This window comes from Phocoena phocoena, chromosome 1 (assembly GCF_963924675.1).
Source record: "Phocoena phocoena chromosome 1, mPhoPho1.1, whole genome shotgun sequence".
Taxonomy (NCBI): Eukaryota; Metazoa; Chordata; class Mammalia; order Artiodactyla; family Phocoenidae; genus Phocoena; species Phocoena phocoena.
Window position 1 is genome coordinate 35589012 of NC_089219.1, and position 14223 is coordinate 35603234.

Here is a 14223-nt window from a genome sequence, read left to right on the forward strand (position 1 = left end):
TTTGATGAGCAGTGTCACAGTTTTATTATTCCCATAGACCCAATATTACATCATCTTCCATCTTCTTTCCTAGACCAAGGTTGTCTGTCTGCCTGGCATACTTTCCTGTAGGGAACCATCCCCCCTCTAATTCCACGTGGTTTAGGTGGCACTGAGCCCCACTCAGTCCCCAGTCCCAGAGCCCAGAGATGGGTATGTGACACAGGCCTGCAGATCATTCCATTTCACTAGCCTTAGTGATTAGTTCAGGGATGGGCACATAGCCAAGTTGGCCAACCTGACACTTCCCTGAGAGTTTTCTGTCAGCTCCATCAAGAAAATGCTCCCTCCTTTTCTGAGAGTTCAAGCTGGAGCCACCTGTGGCCATTTCACTGTCCCCATGGAGGAAAAATTCTACAGTAGAAGAGAATGAAGCCAACAAGTCAGCTGAACCAGAGATCAAGTAGAGATGAGAGATGAAGAGAGACACAGACAGAGACAGAGAAAGAGAGCACTTTGATGACCATATTTGAGCCCCTGGACCCAACCATGTCTGAGTATCAATCCTTTGAGGAAATAAAATATTATAAGCCCCCAATCTCTTATTTCATGTATGTTTAGAAATGTAGTTGAAACAACAAATAAGGAATCTTGAGAGAATGAGAAGTTATTGCCATGAGGGCTTTTGAGAAGGCAAAGCATTGGGCTGGATATAATTTTTGTGTGGCAAAGATTAGGAGTAAGTTGAAAGGTACAAGGAATACATAGAGAGAAAGAGAGGGGGGGGAGAGGGAGGGAGGGAGAGAGAATATTAACCATATGGAGTTAAGATCTTATTTCAAATTACATTTATTCTTATTTTATATCTTGTCATGGTGATACTGAGTAGTTTGTATGCAAGAAGTTCTCCTATAAAATTCGATTCTAACTACAATCGTTTATTGTTTTATAACCCTTCACCTTGAGACTATGATGCTTGTTTATTGTAGGAAATTGTACTTACTCATTGTAAGTTTGTTATAGGAAATTGAACTTTCCATCAACCTTGTAATGTTTAACCTGCTGAGTATGACTTCAGTGCTTTTGTTTTATTTAAACCAACCAGCAGTGTAAGTATGGTAGAGTTTCTTGTCATTTGGAAAAACAATTTGTAAGCTTTTTCCCCCTTGCAGAAATTATGTAAGAAAAACAAGTACTAATTATAGCCAACTCACATTAAAAACACAATGCAGAATTTAAACTTTTTCTTCCACACCCTGGACTTTTCAGTCACACAGACCAATGCATTGTACTTTCTCTGCCATGTGCAATGGAAAGAATCCTGACTAATGTACCTTCCAAGGAGGAGTGGTGAGGGAGGCCGGTCAGGTGGGTCAGCAGGGTCATCCAGGAGCACAGAGTAGCTGATCCCTGGGGTTCTGAGTACCCTGCCCTCTTTCAGGGCCTGTGGCTACCCCAGATATTTTAGAGATCGCTGGGCATCGGCACTGACCTAACATTGATTCCCAGAGCTCCTGATACCAGTAGGTCCACTGGTTAGAGTGGGAGTGTGTGGGGCTGGGGGCAAATGGAGATCTGAACCTGAGTCCACCTCACAGAAGCCCCAGTGAGGCCCCGACACTATCTGCAGTCATTCCCCTCAGGTGTAGCCGGGACCCAGAGCTCCAGCAGCTCCTGACCCCCACCCAGATCCCTGCCCTGGATGGATGAAGAGCTTTTTTCACAGGAGGGACCTAGTGTGAGCTCCTGGATTCTCCCTCTCCATCTAAACAAAATAAAAGGTATCCTAGGGGGCTTCCCTAGTGGCGCAGTGGTTGAGAGTCCGCCTGCCGATGCAGGGGACACGGGTTCGTGCCCCAGTCCGGGATGATCCCACATGCTGCGGAGCGGCTGGGCCCGTGAGCCATGGCCGCTGAGCCTGTGCATCCGGAGCCTGTGCTCCGCAACGGGAGAGGCCACAACAGTGAGAGGCCCACGTACCACAAAAAAAAAAAAAAAAAAGGTATCCTATATCCCTGGGACAATTACATATGTTGGTGAAACCACTAATAACTTGAAATATACAGGATTCGTGATTCCCATCACATACCAATGCTTCCTCATTTCTTTTGGCCCTAGCCTTGGAGAATGGCAGTGGATCATCACGCGCTTCCTTAGTGACACTGTTTGCATCTGTCGCTCCAGACGTGCTCAGATCATACGTGTGCACACAGCTCCCCGCACGGCTGCCTCCCCTAGACGTTGTCTGGGGCTGCCTGGTTGAACCATCCGTGCTCAACAATTACACCCTCCAGCCACTCCGGAGCCAGGTGTGACTGTAACCTCTCGCTCCCCCGCCCCTACCCCGCCGCTGGCCCCACCCCGGGTCTCTCTTCTTCTTCCTTCCATTGCTGGATGCCCTTTTTTCCTCAGTACATTCCTTACCGTTGGTTCCTAGGATACCGCAGTGGGGAACTTGGGATGAACAGTAGCATGGTGAGGTTGCCAGCCTCGGTCGATACTTCTGGGTGGTTTTCACCGACACTACCCAACACGACTCTGTAAACGTGGAAGCGAGGGAGAAGTAGAGCTTACTGTAAACAACTGTACTATTAGAAAGGGCACATACCTAAAGCACTAAAATCATTGTTGACTTCCGACTTGAGTTTTTCTTCCAATCTGTACAGTGTATCCAGAGAACTTTCAAGAATGGCTGGACCCTAATAGCGGCACAGTCGGCAAGGGCCTTTTCGTGCAGGCTCTCAGCGCACCCCAAACCACCACCCTCTTGACACTGGGAGGAAGAAAACCCTCTCCTGAACCCTGTCTCTCTCTTCTCTGGCTTCACCCGTTTGTGTCTTGTCTTTCCTTCCCCGGTGCAGGAACCTGCCTCCTTGAGCTCTGGTTCAAGCTGTCAGTGGTTCAGTTCTGTGGTTTTACTCCAGATGAGTAGGAGTGGGGTGCAGGTGGGGGCCGTTGGTTGGGAGAATATCAAGAAAGAAAGACTTCCTACCACCATTGCAATCTCCTCTTGGCACCTGGCCTGCGTGTTGTTATGTACAAAGAGCTCTTGTCTCTTTGGTCAGGAGTCACACGGCCACACGCCCTTTTGGTCACTCAGGCCTTTATATGTCTCATGCTTCAGGAAGGCATATATGGGCCCAGAGAGGACCTTGTGCCACCACAGTTGTCATTTCTATCTCAGAGTGGTTTCCACAATTTCCCCCTGACTTTGAGATGGGATTCCAAACTTCATTACAGCTCAGGCCTGATCAATCTTCATTTCTTGGTGCCATAAATCTGCAAGCTTGGCAGTCAGAGTGAGGTTGGAGTCTGGAGTTTGAGAAGAATGATTTAATCCAAGATGCAGGTAAGAACCACCCATCGGGTAAAAGAATCCCGGTCGAGACCCAGCCTTTAACCCCCACGTGACTGGATCTCCCAAAGCCACTGCTTCTGCCACCTTCTGCCAGACAGGAAGTTGGTCTCTGCACACCATGAAATCTCCCCAAATACAAACCCAACTCCCATGTGACCAAAAGTTTCTTGGAGCACTGAAGAGAAAGGTGCGTGACCTTTCTCTTCATTCACGCACAGCAAAATCCCCTTGGGTCCTCACTCCTTTAGCACCTGTCCTCACGGCAGAACCCACACTCACCCCTTCTATCCCCATCCATCCACATTTCAGCCTCTCCCTGCCAGCCTGACCTCCCTTCCCTGCCCTGTATATCAAAATCCTGTCAGCCTGAACATACCACTCAGCAAAGAGAAGCCAGCCAAAGGGTGCTTTGTGAAACAGAAGCCCAGTCGTTAGCCGAACAGCTAAACTAACCAAATGTTGTTCCCCAAAGGAGAGTGACCCTGGGGGGCCGAGTTTATCCCACCACTCCCCATTCAAAAGTTAGAAAAAGTCAAAACATATCTATGTTAAACTGGTTCCTATTTTTTTTTAATAAAATTTCCACTCTTATCCCCAACCCATCTTTTTCCCCCTGTTCTCAATGTGTGATGTTATGAAAGCAGATTGAAGAGTTCCATCCATGCCAAGGTTGGGACAGAATCACTCTTTCACCCACATTCTGAACTCCAAACTCTTTTTTAAATTAATTTTTATTGGAGTACAGTTGCTTTACAATGTTGTGTTGGTTTCTACTGTACAGCAAAGTGAATCAGCTACACGTATATGTATATCCCCTCTTTTTTGGATTTCCTTCCCATTTAGGTCACCGCGGAGCACTGAGTAGAGTTCCCTGAGCTATACAGTAGGTTCTCATTAGTTGTCTATTTTATACATAGTATCAGTAGTGTATATATGTCAATCCCAATCTCCCAATTCATCCCACCCCCGCCTTTCCCCCCTTGGTGTCCATACGTTTGTTCTCTATTGAACTCTAAACTTTTATTTGTTTTTACTAAACTCTCTAGCCTAGCACCACCCAGTAGAACTTTCTGCAGGGATGGAAATGCTCTATAGATGCACCGTCCAATATGGTAGCCACCAGCCCAGGTGGCTCCTGGGCACTTGGGATGTGGCTCGGGTAACGGAGAAATGAAATTTCTAATTCTACTTAATTTTAATTTCAATGGCCACGTGCAACTCTGGCTACCACATTGGGCAGCACAACTCTAGCCTAATTCCACCAATGACAATGAGGGATGTTCTAGGAAACTGTCAAAGAAGACTCCACAGGATGTTGACTGGTTCCTATATTGCCCGCTCACTAGGAAAAAATTTTCTCAGGTCTAAGGAACTGAAGAGGCAAAGCTGCTCTTAACAGTTAGTCTTGTTTTGTTTCCTTTTCCCCTTTGGCTGTCAGAAAGCACAGCCAAATTTAGAGCCCACCTCTACCTTATGTACCCTTGGATACTAGCATCACCCTCAGTTCCATTATTTTTTTCCTACCTTGTTGTCTTGTATGGGATGGGATGTAGCATGTCAACACCCTTCCCCACAAGAATAATCTTTGGGAGGAGGTGCCAACTTGAGCATTACTGATCAACTTGCTGAAGGCTGCAGACATGACTTACAAGTTATCCTGGGGAACTGAATGGGGGAAGGGAAGGGATCTAGGGAGTTAGACCCCCATCCCAGTGGGGAAGTAAGGGATTTTCTGTGTTGCAAGGGGGAGTTGACGAAGGATGCAGTTCAGAGAAAACCTGTATAAAGGAGGGTAGGAGAGTGAAACCCTCATTTGATTCTTGAGATACTTTTCTCTCTGGTCTCAGGGAAAATCCCAGGTATTACCCAGCTATAATTTTTCTCTTTCTTCACTGTGTGTGTGTGTGTGTGTGTGTGTGTGTGTGTAGCGTTAAATGCTTCTTAGTAAATTTACAGAATTGTGCAACTATGGCCACAAAACATTCCCATCACCTCGAAAAGAATCCTTGCGCTCATTTCTAGTCACTCCACATTCCCACCGGCAACCACTAATCTACTCTCTGTTTCTGTAGGCTTGTTTTTTCTGGACTTTTTACATACATGGATTCATATAATATGTGATCTTTGGCTTCTTTCACTGAGTATAATGTTTTTGAAGTTCATCTGTAGAATCTATTAGTACTTTATTCCTCTTTATTGCCAAGTAGTATTCTACTGTGCAGGTAGACTACATTCTGTTTATCCACTCACCAGTTGAGAAACATTTGGGTTGTTTCTACTTTTTGGCTATTGTGAATACTGCTGCTATGAACTTTCACATATATGTTCTGTGGACATATGTTTTCATTTCTCTAGGGCTGTTACCCTGAAGTGAAATTGTTGGGTCCATGGTAAATTTGTGTTAAGAATCTCAAACTGGGGCTTCCCTGGTGGCGCAGTGGTTGAGCATCTGCCTGCTAATGCAGGGGACACGGGTTCGAGCCCTGGTCTGGGAGGATCCCACATGCCGCGGAGCAACTAGGCCCGGAGCAACTAGCCCCATGAGCCACAATTACTGAGCCTGCGCGTCTGGAGCCTGTGCTCGGCAACAAGAGAGGCCGCGATAGTGAGAGGCCCGCACACCGCAATGAAGTGTGACCCCCGCTAGCCACAACTAGAGAAAGCCCTCGCACAGAAACGAAGACCCAACACAGCAAAAATAAATTAATTAATTAATAAACTCCTACCCCCATCATCTTCTCTAAAAAAAAAAAAAAAAAAGAATCTCAAACTGTTTTCCCAAGTGCTGCACTATTTCATGTTCCCACAAGTAATGTGTGAAGACTCTAGTTTCTCCACATCCTCATCAACACTTGTTACTTGACTGTGTTTTTTTTTTTTTTTTGCGGTACGCGGGCCTCTCACTGCTGTGGCCTCTCCCGCTGCGGAGCACAGGCTCCGGACGCGCAGGCCCAGCGGCCATGGGTCACGGGCCCAGCCGCTCCGCGGCATGTGGGATCCTCCCGGACCGGGGCACGAACCCGTGTCCCCTGCATCGGCAGGCGGACTCTCAACCACTGCGCCACCAGGGAAGCCCTTGACTGTGTTTTTGTTCACAGCCATTGTAGTTGATGTGTAGTGCTATCTCATTGTGGTTTTAATTTGCATTTCTCTAACAACGAATGATGAGCATCTTTTTATGTGCTTATTGGCCATTCATATGCCTTCTTTGGTGAAATGTCTGTTCAATTCTTTGCCCATTTAAAAAAAATTTTATTTTATTTATTTTTGGGTGCGCTGGGTCTTCATTGCTGTGCACGGGCTTTCTCTAGTTGTGGCGAGTGGGGGCTACTCTTTGTTGCGATGTGTGGGCTTCTCACTGCGGTGGCTTCTCTTGTTGCAGAGCACGGGCTCTAGGCGTGCAGGCTTCAGTAGTTGTGGCTCGCAGGCTCTAGAGTGCAGGCTCAGTAGTTGTTGCACACGTGCTTAGTTGTTCCACGACATGTGGGATCTTCCCGAACCAGGAATCACACCTGTGTCCCCTGCATCAGCAAGCGGATTCTTAACCACTGCGCCACCAGGGAAGCCCCCTTGCCCATTTTTAAATTGAGTTATTTGTCTTATTATTGAGTTTTAAGAGTTCTTTACGTTTTCTAGATACAATTTCTCTTATCGGGCATGAGATTTACAAATATTTTCTCCTAGTCTGTGACTTGTTTTCACTTTTTTTTTTTAATCTTTTTTATTTTTAGCTACGTTGGTTCTTCATTGCTGCGCATGGGCTTTCTCTAGTCGCAGAGAGCGGGGGCTACTCTTCTTTGCTGTGCGGAGGCTTCTCATTGTGGAGCATGGATTCTAGGCGTGCGGGCTTCAGTAGTTGTGGCGCACGGGCTTAGGTGCTCCGTGGCATGTGGGATCTTCCAGGACCAGGGCTCGAACCCGTGTCCCCTGCATTGGCAGACAGATTCTTAACCACTACGCCACCAGGGAAGCCCATGTTTTCACTTTCTTAATGGTGTTTTCTGAATTGAAAAGTTTTTAATTTTTGTGAAGCCCAATTTATTATTTTTTCTTATATTGCTTGTGTTTTAGTGTCATATCTAAAAACTCTTCCTAACCCCAAATCCTGAAGATTTACTCCTATGTTTTCTTCTAACAGTTTTATAGTTTTAGCTCTTACATTTAGGTCTATGACCCATTTTGAGTTAGTTTTTGCATATGGCATCAGACAAGAGTCTAAATTCATATTTTTGCATGTGGGTATCCAATTGTCCTAGAACCATTTGTTGAAAAGACAATCCTTTCCCCCATCGAATTATCTTGGCACCTTTGTCAAAATCAATTGACCATAAATGTAAGGGTTAATTTCTGGGCTCTCAAGTCTGTTCCATTGATTTGTAGGTCTATCCTTATGCCAATATCACACTGTCTTGTTTACTGTCCTTGTTTTGGGTTTCTTCTTTTTTTCCAGCCTCTTCATATACTTCAATTTTATTTAACTGGGAGAATAGGCCAACCCCCTTCTCTTTCCCCAGATTGATATTAGCTCTTGGCAAGAATATAATTGAGGCATCCTAAAATCAAGCCATCAAATTCTCGCTTGTGAAAATCACTGAGAAATCATTAAAGGGACTATGACCATATTCTTATTCAAACAAATCCCAATGGGGATCAAGAAAGGCACAGACATTCTAGCCTTGCCACAATAATCGGATTTACTGATTCCCAGGGCAAAGGGAAGACACGATGCTAATTATGAGGCTGTTTAGGAATTATTTCCTTTCTCAATATGGTTTCAGAATGTACTAGACCTAAGAAGTAAAATCTTTGAGCTATGGGTATGAATGTATTTGTTTAGCAACTTCAGTATGTAAGGAAACCAGTACGGATAATGAATATTGAAAAGAATATTTTCATTTTATTTATTTTTTGGGCTGTGTTGGGTCTTCATTGCTGTGCACGGGCTTCTCCCTAGTTGTGGCGAGTGGGGGCTACTCTTCGTTGTGGTGCACGGACTTATCATTGCAGTGGCTTCTCTTGTTGCGGAGCACAGGCTCTAGGCGCACGGGCTTCAGTAGCTGTGGCACGTGGGTTCTAGAGCGCAGGCTCAGTAGTTGTGGTGCATGGGCTGAGTTGCTTTGTGGCATGTGGGATCTTCCTGGACCAGGGCCCTTGAAGAAAAGAAACCCACCTTAAAGAATGGGAATTAGAATGCCAAAGCCCTTCCCCACAAGAATAATCTTTGGGAGGAGGTATCAATTTGAGCATTACTGATCAACTTGATGAAGTCTGCAGATATGACTCAGGAGTTATCTTGGGGAACTGAATGGGGGAAGGGAAGAGATCCAGGGAGTTACACCCCCATCCTGGTGGGGAAGGAAGGGATTTTCTCAGCTGCAAGGGAGAGCTGATGAAGGATGCAGTTTAGAGAAAACCTGTGTAAAGGAGGGCAGGAGAGTGAAGTTAGCATTTGATTTTTTTTTCTTTTTCCTTTTTTTTGGGGGGGGGCTGTGCCACGCGGCATGCGGGATCTTAGTTCCTGGACCAGGGATAGAACCCCCATCCACTGCAGTGGAAGCACGGAGTTTTCTTAACCAGTGGATGGCCAGGGAAGTCCAGCATTTGATTCCTGAGATACTTTTCTCTCTGGTCTCAGGGAAACTCCTAGTTATTACCCAGCTGTAATTGTAATTCTTTTAAGCTGCCCTTCCCTGCATTAGAGCAGGTCACATATGGCAACTCAGCCTCATGTAACGGTGCCGTGGTGAAGGGGCAGGGGGCTTGCTCCACCTCCCACCTCTTTGTTGAGGTTCAAGGGGAGGAAGCAAAGTGTTCTTGAGTTATCTACATCCCAGGCTCCAGGTGGTGACTACTAGCATTATGAGATGTGATCCCCTGCAGAGCCTAGAAGAACATTTAAAACGGTGCACCAGCTTCTAATGGAACAACTCAAGGGAGGTCTAAGACTGAACCTTCTACTTGTCTGTTTATGTTAGATGAAACCTCTGAAGGGGTATTGGGGAGAGGGGAACTTCTATGTAACTTTTTGTTTTGTTTTGTTTTTTTGCAGTATGCGGGCCTCTCACTGTCGTGGCCTCTCCTGTTGCGGAGCACAGGCTCCAGACGCGCAGGCTCAGCGGCCATGGTTCACGGGCCCAGCCGCTCCGCGGCATGTGGGATCTTCCCGGACAGGGGCACGAACCCGCGTCCGCTGCATCGGCAGGCAGACTCTCAACCACTGCGCCACCAGGGAAGCCCTATGTAACATTTTTAAATGTATTCATTTATTCACAAGTATAAGAGAGTCCTACTATGTACCAAGCATCTTATATTACATGTTTTTAATGTCACCCAAGCCCTTTCAGAAAGAAGGTAGAGTAGAGAAAGAGGAAAAAGCACTCAATAAATCTTGGTTGAATCAATGAATTTCAAGAGCCAGATGGCGTGAACCTTAAATGAGCAGGAATTTTTCTGAGAGGCTGAAGGAATATGATCTGGGAGTGGCTTTCGTGAGAGGGAAGGCTCTGCCCCCGCCTCTTTACTCTGCACTTGTGGAGAATGGCAGCTTCCCTGGAGATAGTTGCTGGGTCCTCAGTGAGGCAGGAATTGGAGGAAGGACTTCTGAAGAGGCTGAGGGTATACAGAGGGCTACAGGGAAAGGCTGGGGAGGGAGCAGTGAAAAGTTGGATGAGGGGGGGACGAAGTGCAGAAGGAGGTTGATGAATGATGAAGCTGGCTCTCATTCAGACAGTAGCTGAGGATTACCAGGATATGGGACCCAGTGGGATTAGCTTTTAAATGGTCCTCCAAACCGATGCCCTTAGAGGCTTGATTATGCTAATTCTAATAATCATCAAATACCTTCTATTTTCAAGAACCTGTGATGTGACGCGCAGATGAAGCTCTTTACAAACACAATTTTATGTCAGTTTTACAACGCTGCAAAGTAAGTAGTATCCCCTTTTTACAGAAGAGGAAAGTGAGGCTTAGGCAGAGAAGTAATTTGCCCAAGACCAGATGGCTAGTAAGTGCCACAGGTATAATTCAGACCAGGTCTGTATGTCTCCAAATGCCGGCCTGCCCCGCAACTGGTCTGTCCTGACTGGGGCCAGTTCAGCCTGGGACATCCAGTGTCATTGGCAGCTTGTGGGGAGCCCCTGGAAACATGGAGGTGTCCATGATATACACCTATGCAGCTCCAAGCCCCTGGTCAGAAGCCCCCACTACACTTACTTTTTTTATATTTATTTATTTATTTGGCTGCACTGGGTCTTAGATGCGGCACGTGGGACCTTAGTTGCCACGTGCGGGATCTTCTTTGCGGCATGCGGGATCTTTAGTTGTGGCGTGCGAACTCTTAGTTATGGCATGTCGTATCTAGTTCCCTGACCAGGGATCAAACCCGGGTCCCCTGCCTTGGGAGCACAGAGCCTTAGCCACTGGACCACCAGGGAAGTCCCCCACGACGCTTATGAATCCCAATGCCCACATGGCCTGGAACCCCCATGGACTCCACCCACCTCCCACACAGGGTGAGGGGCTCAGAGAGATATGTATGTAATATAATTATATATGGAAGAAACAGGACACAGTAAGAATGTGTAACAAACAACCCTGACCGACATCAGGGAAGGTTGCCCCAAGGAAATGATGCTTGAGCGAAAAGTGAAGAGTGAATTAAAAAGTGAAGTGATGGAGTAGAAAAGTCTTCTAGAAAGAATGTGCAAAGGCCTGGTGGTTGGGATGGGTGGGGTCACATATGTGTGTTTGAGGAATTGAAAGGAAGCCAGTGCAGCTGGAGGGCACTGAGCAGTGGGGAGCGGGGAGCCTGATGCTGGACTGGTGCTGGAGGCAAGGGGAGGGCGTTTAGTACTTGTTAATGGGTTGGCTTTTTATCCCAGGAGCAATGGGAAGTCATTAGAAGGTTTTGAAAGGGGAGTGAGTGACGTGATAAGACTGGATAAGGATGGGGCAGACACAGTAGGATCAATTAGGAGCCGCTGTAGGAATCCAGGTAAGAGGTAACAGGAGATTAGAGAGATGCTTTGGAGGTAAAATTAACAGGATTTGGTGATGGTTCCTAAGATTCTGGCTTGCCTGTTAGATGGACAATGGTACCATCCACTGAGAAAGAGAACGCTGGGAAGGTGAGAGAATGAGGACCACGAGTTAGGTCTCAGATGTGTTGCGGTTGAGGTCCTCTGAGAAATGGAGGTGGAGATGATGAAGCCATTGGCTAGGCTCCCGCTGGTCTGGAGCTTAGACAGGAAGTTCTCCAGGCTGGAGACATAAAGGTGTGAATCAGCAGCAGATGAACGGTAACTGAAGCTATAGCATGGATAAGATCACCAGGGAGGGTCCACAGTGAGAGGGGGAAAGGCCTAGGAATGGGCTTGAGGAACACCAGCATTTAAGGGAGGAGCGTGACCCTGCAAAGAAGACTGAGAAGGAGACCAAGGAGTTAAGAGACAAACCAGGAGGGTACGGTGTCAAGGGAGTCAAAGAAGCTAATGTTTTAGGAGTTGAATAATCAGGAGGTCTAATAAGATGAATACTGGGAAAGATGCCCATCCAGTTTTGAGACATGGAGGTCCTAGCTCAAATATCATGTTTTGGGGAAGTTGTGGAAGATGAAAGCAATATAAGACTGAATGTTGGAGTGGACAGGAGTGCCCAACGGCCAACAGTGGGGGAGGGAGCCAGGGTTAAGGTTGCAGGGGCAGGTTGGTGGGAAGGAGAGCTCAGAGAGGGAGAGGATAATGGATAGAGAAGCCGCAGGGGCTAGGGAGTCAAGGATGGGCAGCAGCCCTGGCCTGAGATAGGAGGAGGGGTACTTCCTCTGAGGCAGCAGAAGAGGGGGCAGGTGTAGGGAGATGTGTGACTGAGTTAGTAGGAAACTGGGTGGTGGGGGCGGGGGTGCGCAGGTTTCTGTCTGTGGCTTTAATCCTGTAAAGGAGCAGTCGAGGTCACATCTGCCAGCAAGGAGGAAATGGGCTGGTTGGAGGCTTAAAGAGAAAACGGCGAAGGTTGAAAACAGCCACTGCAGAGAAGGGGTTCCAAGCTGACGGGAGAAATATGTCGAGGGCCCATATGCAGTCAGCAGCTATGATTTATGGGAACATCACTCTGACCTGTGGAGTTCCTTGGCTGTTTGAGCACAGCTCAAGAATGCAGACAGGAGGGCTCATCCGGCGCTGGGGGCTTGCCAGACAGATATGATCAAAAGGCAGAGAGGCAGAGGGGCTTGGGGTACTGACGAGAGTGTTATCAAAATGTTAAGCCTTGAAATCCAGGTGGGACAAGAAGAAAAGCAATGGAAGGAGAGAGCAGATGCATTAGGAGAACACAGAGAGGTCCACGGTGGAGAGGTCTGAGGAGACCCAACAGTTATCTCATCTTGAGGTCACCTGAGCAGGTGGTGCAGTGAGGGACGGGACGAGGCCCAGCAGGTGATGGTGTGAACAGGTGACCCAGTGGCCTGCAGATGGGGATTCGACAAGGAGGTCAGGAGCTGGTCTGTGTGTGCTGACACTGAAGGGACTGAAGTAGCAAAGGCCACTGAGAGGTCCACTAAGCTGCAAACAGGCAAGGTCGTTGGATTGGGCAAAAGGGAGGTGAATAGTCATCATGTCAAGAGCAATTTCAGAGGGGTGTTGGTCCCGAAAGCTGTGTCATAGTGGACTGAGTGTGTACAGGGGACGGGACGGGGGAGGCTCCCTGTGTCAACAGCTCTTGGGTTTGCTGTGAAGGAGAACAGAGAAACGCTCCATCTCTCCCACTCTGGACAGGCCGGTGGGGTCCAGGGAGGGGACTTTTTAGGATGGGAGAGACTCGAGCATGACTGCAAGTCGATGGGAATGGTACAGTAAAGAGGAGGCAGGTGGGGTCAGCCCCTGCCGTGGCAGGGCACATCTCAGGAGGGAGAGAGAGAGGAAGGAGTAGATGGGGTGGATTTGTGGATTTGATAGTGGGGGATGGAGATGTCCTCCCCGTTAGCCTCTGTTTTCTCAGAGAAGCTTGAGGGGAAGTCATAGGCAGAGTGTTCTATTGAGACATTAACTCCTATCTCATTCACACCCCCCGCCCCCCACATAGTGACTCACCAGGAAGGAGTGAAAGGCATTAGCATTCTAGGGTCTGGGCCTTTTTCCTCCCACTCCACACCTGAGATGGTACACAGACTGTTTTGCGGTGCTGGCGTCTGAGTTCTTTCTGACGGGCTGAGAGGGAGAACATCACCGCGTCTTAGGGAGTTGATTCTCCATCATGGAAGAGACGGGCAGGAGGACGGGCATTCCCCGTCCCACCCTGGCATGCACCCCTCTCCCCCCAGGAAAATGGCTGTGTGTGACTGCAAACGCCAAGGTCTAAGGGCTGCAACTTTGAGGGTCTACGGAGAGACCCCCATAAAGAGCCAGGGATGGGGGAGTGGCCCTGAAGGTGGGGGACAAATAGTGGGAGCCCCACAGCAGGGACGACTGATGTCTGCAATGGCAGCGCCGGCCTGAAATAGACCTCAGCCTTTCTCTGCAAAGAGGAGCACAGACTGAGCAAATTTGGGGCTGTGCAAGCCCCTGGCGTTCTTGGACCATTGGAGGGGAGGTGAAGGAGAGCTGTGAGTGATATGGAATTCTCACAGATCTGCTGGGCCAGGGACTCAAGCTGAATTTAATTTGATTTAGACCAACTAAGAGATGACTAAGGGTTGTATTTACGTCATGAGTTTGAGCAGTGTCCAGTGGGCCTGGGACCTGGACACAGGGTAAACAGTGAGTGGGAGCTGACATCTGGCTCTCCCCTCACCCTGCCCCCTGGGGCTGGAGCCCAACAGACACAGATCTACCACGTGGTAGCACTCGGCCTTCACAGATGAGCACAAGGCCCTCCCTCCCCGCTAGGCCCAGGAG